Raw genomic sequence first — 6,188 nt, 5'->3', positions numbered from 1 at the left:
CAAGTTAGCTTTTTTTTTTTTTTTTTGAGATAGAGTCTCACTCTGTCACCCAAGCTGGAGTGAAATGGCACGATCTTGGCTCACTGAAACCTCTGCCTCCTGGATTCAAGTGATTCTCCTGCATCAACTTCCCCAGTAGCTGGGATTACAGGCACCTGCCACCATATCTTGCTAACTTTTGTATTTTTAGTAGAGTGGGGTTTCACCACGGTGGCCAGGCTGGTCATGAACTCCTGACCTCAAGTGATCCACCCCCTCGGCCTCCCAAAGTGCTGGGATTACAGGCATGAGACATTGTGCTTGACCACAAGTTAGCTTTAATTCTCTGGAGGACAGTCCACGGTCAACGGTCTCAGATGCTTGTAAAATATTAAAGAGTTGACGCTGCTGCTCAAGCCCACTTCATCGATTCCCAGCCTTTACCGGTTGATAACTGATGGTCTGCAGAGGGATTGGGAACATCGCTCGACCTGTTCCCTATTTCTTCTATCAGAGGCCAGTACCATATTTCCCCGTCATGTGCCTGACCCAATGCAATAGCTACTGAATATGTAAAAAGCATACAGACTCTGTATTTGAAAATAAGAACAAGCCCTTGATAGGTAATCGTATACTTATGAATTATCAAAAATTTGCTATATGTAAAAATAACAGACTTTTTTTAATCCTCTAAAATGTTTTATAAAAATTTAGTTTTAATTGTAATAACACAAATGGATGGATGTTTAGGTGCTAATTAGAAAAGTAATTGGAAATCTTTTTTGTCAAAGTATCTTCATATGTCTTAGGAAGTCTTTCCCTACTTGAGGGCTGGGGAGGGAGGGAAGATACAGCAAAGGGATTGGGAATCCATGTATTCCTCAGGCTTGATCTGTATCCTGAGGGATTGGTAATCAATGTATGTATCAGGTGGGATCTGTACCCTGAGGGATTAGGAATCCATATGTGCATCAGGTGTGATCTGTACCTTGAGGGATTGGGAATCCATGTATGTATCAGTCATGATCTGTACCCTGAGGGACTGGGAATCAATATGTGTATCAGGTGTGATCTATACCCTGAGGGACTGGGAATCTGTGTGTGTATCAGGCGTGATCTGTACCCTGAGGGATTGGGAATCTGTGCGTGTATCAGGCGTGATCTGTACCCTGAGGGATTGGGAATCCGAGTGTGTATCAGGTATGATCTGTACCCTGAGGGATTGGGAATCTGTGCGTGCATCAGGCATGATCTGTACCCTGAGGGACTGGGAATCTGAGTGTGTATCAGGTGTGATCTGTACCCTGAGGGACTGGGAATCTGAGTGTGTATCAGGTGTGATCTGTACCCTGAGGGATTGGGAATCCGTGCATGTATCAGATGTGATCTGTACCCTGAGGGATTGGGAATCTGTGCATGTATCAGGTATGATCTGTACCCTGAGGGATTGGGAATCCGTGCATGTATCAGGTATGATCTGTACCCTGAGGGATTGGGAATCCGTGCATGTATCAGGCGTGATCTGTATCCTCAGGGATTGGGAATCCGTGTGTGTATCAGGTGTGATCTGTACCCTGAGGGATTGGGAATCCGTGTGTGTATCAGGTATGATCTGTACCCTCAGGGATTGGGAATCCGTGTGTGTATCAGGTGTGATCAGTACCCTGAGGGATTGGGAATCCGTGCGTGTATCAGGTGTGATCTGTACCCTGAGGGATTGAGAATCCGTGTGTGTATCAGGTGTGATCTGTACCCTGAGGGATTGGGAATCCGTGCATGTATCAGGTGTGATCAGTACCCTGAGGGATTGGGAATCAATGTGTGTATAAGGTGATCTGTACCCTGAGAGATTGGTAATCAATGCGTGTATCAGGTGTGATCTGTACCCTGAGGGACTGGGAATTAGGGCATGCATCAGGCATGATCTGTACCTTGAGTAAATAATAACCTTTGTGTGTATGTAGCAATCTTTACATATATAGATGCTCTTCTTTTCATAAATGAAATAACATTTGTTTTTTAAAAATGACAAGTGTTCTTTGTTCAAGCGAAAACAATTTCCTCTGCTTTTTTTACCACTTGTTCATGTTCTTTAGAAAGTGCAAGAGTTGGGCCGGTCGTGGTGGCTCACTCCTGTAATCCCAGCACTTTGGGAGGGTGAGGCTGGTGGATCATCTGAGGTTGGGAGTTCGAGACCAGCCTGGCCAACATGGCGAAACCCCATCTCTACTAAAAATACAAAAATTAGTCAGGCATGGTTGCAGACACCTATAATCCCAGCTACTCGGGAGGCTGAGGCAGGAGAACCGCTTGAACCTGGGGAGCTGAGGTTGAGGTGAGCCAAGATCACGCCACTGCACTCCAGCCTGGGTGATGGAGAGAGACTCCATCTCAAAAAAAAAAAAGAGTGGAAGCGCCTTTGTTTTTAGATAGTTGGCCCAGTTTCTCTCAGAGTGTGTTAATTACATTTTTACATTTCCTGTTCTTATTTCCTTAAGTACCATCTAGTCTTTATAGTAGTCGGCAAATCACAGCACAGAAGTCAGTCATGAGAACATGCAGATTCTTCTAACAGTTATAGAAGCCCAGGGGTTCTGAGGAGAGAAACCAGAAGTTGCCTGCAGTTCTTCCAAGGTGAGGCCATTTCTGATCATTGCTGAAAAACAGTGAAGATACTGAACTGACCTGAACTTGACTGGATTGATTATAATCTTTATCAAGATTGACAAAATGCTCTGCCCCTCCTTGGGAGGCCAGGGAAACATTGATGTGCCTAATATCATTTTTTTTTTTTACTGCCTCAGAGCTGTGCAACAATGGCATGAAGAACAAACAAAAGGCTCCTTATGAGAAAGGACATTGTAAACCAAAAATAAAATTCTAAGCCCTTCAACCAACTGAATGGAACCTTCCTCTTGGTCAAGGGCATTCCAAAGTTAACCTGATAAACGAGTTTGGGCTGTGACGGGAAGGGGTATTTGGATATGCTTTGTTGTACCCTCCTCCCTTTGGCATCCAGCCCAGCTGACCAGCATTAACATTAAAACAGAGACCTTACGACTGACAAAACACACACTTTCTAGCAATAAGATACCAACACGACAGAGCAGGCCTTAAAGAAATGGAAGTATTTCTCCCCAAAATATATTTCTTTGACATATTTTGGAATGGTCCTGTAAAGCTGTCTCTTGTGGAGAAAATCTATATTCTGTAGAGAACCCCCTTTCCCTTTCCACATCTTTTCCCTGATCCAGGAGAGAATTAACTAAGTCTGGTGCCTTTTTAAGTCTGGTAACAAACATTTACAATCCGTTCTCTCTGGAGCCTGCCACCTGGAGGCCTCATCTGGATAAGAAGCTTGGTCTCCACAACCCCTTGTCTTAACCCAGACACTCCTTTCTGATTCCGGCTCTTTAGATAATAACTGAACTCTTTCAAGCAACTGCCAATCAGAAAATCTTCAAATCCACTTCTTCTCCCCCTGCCAATGCGAGTTGTTCTGCCTTTCTGGACTGAGCCAATGTGAACCTTACGTGTATTGATCGATGTCTCATGTCTCCCTAAAATGTACAAAACCGAGCTGCAGCCTGACCACCTTAGGCACATGTCCTTAGGACCTTGGGAGACTGTTCCTGGGGCCATGGTCACTCATATTTGGCTCAGAATAACCCTCTTCAAACATTTTATAGCGTTTGACTCTTTTTGTTGATAATAAGATTATCACTATGATCTCAGTGTCATTTCACAATCTCCTTTTGCCTCCTACAGTGCTATCCCATCAGTAAAATAGAACATGCAGACGCTGGCTAAGTTTAACTGTGGCTGGGCAGCAAACTCACTCACATCACAGTCTCATGGACTAAACACACGTGACTTCTCAGTTTCTCTACAAGTGATCACATCTCGCTCCTGAGCCTGAACCTGCCGGCGTTAGGAATGGGGCAGGACTGCAAATCAAGATTTTGTTCAACCCAATTTATTAATTTAAAATCTCTTCTTCAGTAAATGCTCAGTTCCCTCAATGCTTGGTGGCCCACATTGCCTCTCTCTCCTCTTTCCACCATCTCTCAGCACAAAGGGAACAGAACAACAGTTTGCTCCCCTCCCATCCATTGCATCCTCCTCCTGCTCTACAGCAGTGGGGGTCTCCTGGCCATGCCCTCCAGGCACAAAGGCAGCCCACCTCCCATCCTGGACCAATCGCGTGATCACAGACATCCAGGCTGAGTTCCACATATGCTTAAGAGATTCATAAAATTCTGTCTTCTCTCTCTCTCCCTCACTTTTGCTCACTCTTATTCTTTCACTTTTCCTTGCTCTCTTCCTCTCTCCAAAGTCTAGCCTGTGGTCTTGCTGTCTTGCTACAGACAGCAACAAAAATCAGGTTTGACTGTCCAAGCATATAACTGTAAACTGGAAGAGCAGGAAGCCACTTTTCCCTTGCAGGGGAGGGAAGACATCCCCCCTGCCCTCTGAAGGTTTGATAACTGAGTCTATGAAATATGCAGACAGTAGGCAGATGAGTGTGAGAAAAGGCAAACACATGTATTATATGCACAGGGGCAGCCCAGGGAAGAAAAGTGAGTGCCCAAACCCAGTGTGGTCTGGAAGCCCACAAACCTCTTCCCAGGGAAAGAGGGGAGGTGCAGGAAGCTTGGGGCAACAGAATGACCTGGGGGAAGGTGAATGGGTGATGCCTGTGACTGAGTCTGCCTGGATGTCCTGTGGACCCCAAGTCTCTCCTGGATAATCCTCCCAGGTTGATGAGATTCCCAGGGAGGAGATGCGTGACAATTGAGCGCCTGTTGGAGAGTTGGGTTTTTAGGCAGATAGGGAGGTTCAGAGAAAGCCCCTCCCTGCATTGCTGCTCCTCCAGTGTCCCCCATTTGAAGCAATCAGTATATTTTGCGGTCGCATTTCCTGAACCCTTTTACTCTTGGAGCACTGCAACCCACAGCTTCAATGACTGGGACACCCAGAGCTGAAGATTTACGGGAAATGGAAATACGCCTTAAAGTACATTTCAAAAGACACTGTGCTCATTATGAACCATCTACAATATGAAAGGAGATGAGCATATGGAGCTCTCTTTTTCCTCCCCTTCCTCCTTCGTGCATAGCCTCACATTTCATTAAAAAATGTCTGAGAGACGTGAGTTTATCCAAATGACACAGCTGTAGGAGGGGAGGTCATTAGGAAGAAGTTCCATGGCAAAAAGGAAAATGAAAGCTGATTGTTACCAATAAATTAGAGTAATTTTCTTAATTTGCTGTCCATTTGCTTGCTTGTTCATTGCTGGCATGCCTTATGAAATATGAAAATCTGACAATTAGTCACTTGGAAGGAGCATGTCTCCACGCCAAGTCCAGGTCTCTCTGCGGCACCAGGGGATTTACTGTTCTCCCTGGGTAGCCAGAAAAGAGCTGAGCGGCCCTCGTCTTTGTTCCGCACTGGCAGCCTGAGATGCAGCCTGCACCAGCCTCCTGCTGTGACCTTTGGGGTGGGGCTGGGAGACAGCATCTTCGTGACTGACCCCATGTCAATCCCTTCCTGGCAAAGGAAGAGGGAAGGCGTACAGGGGCCCTGGAGCCAAGGGAGGGGGACACCAAGAGAACGAGCAAGTCAAACACACACAGCACTACATTCTTCTCGAGCTAAACCCAAGAAAAATCTGCCAGCTCTCACAATGTTCCTTGCTAATCTCCCTTTCTGGCTATTATTCAGCTACTGTGAATCCTTCTCAAGCTTCCAGCTTCCTTTTAACTGTAGAAAGAGAATGAAAAAAATGTACCCTAAGACCTTGGATTTTTTTTTTTCTTCCTTTTCTGTTGCCAGTGAATCTGTTTGAAAAGCAGCTGGCGCAGGCTGCAGGAGTGTGTGCCAGCACTAATGGAGACACAGGAGCAACGCTGCAGGCGTCCAGGCACAGCCAAACATGGGCTTAGTGCAGGCGTGCACTCCCAGGAGGGTGACCTGCCAGTGACACATGTTTCAGACCTAAAGAGGGAGTTTGGAACATTGGAACTATTTCCCCTCTTTATTTTTTTTGGAGGGTCACATACATTTTAATAGTTCCATGATCAAAATTGCTGCTTCCAAGCAAGTTAACTAGAGCAGACATCATCTCATCCCCTCCCTGCATTTCCTTTTGGGAAATTCAGGAAGTTGAGATGTCTGTACATCTAAGTATTTATTTTTCCATAGAAAGG

The sequence above is a fragment of the Pongo abelii genome, chromosome 3 (assembly GCF_028885655.2).
Source record: "Pongo abelii isolate AG06213 chromosome 3, NHGRI_mPonAbe1-v2.0_pri, whole genome shotgun sequence".
In the NCBI taxonomy this organism is placed as follows: Eukaryota; Metazoa; Chordata; class Mammalia; order Primates; family Hominidae; genus Pongo; species Pongo abelii.
Note: the sequence above shows the minus strand (reverse complement) of the source record.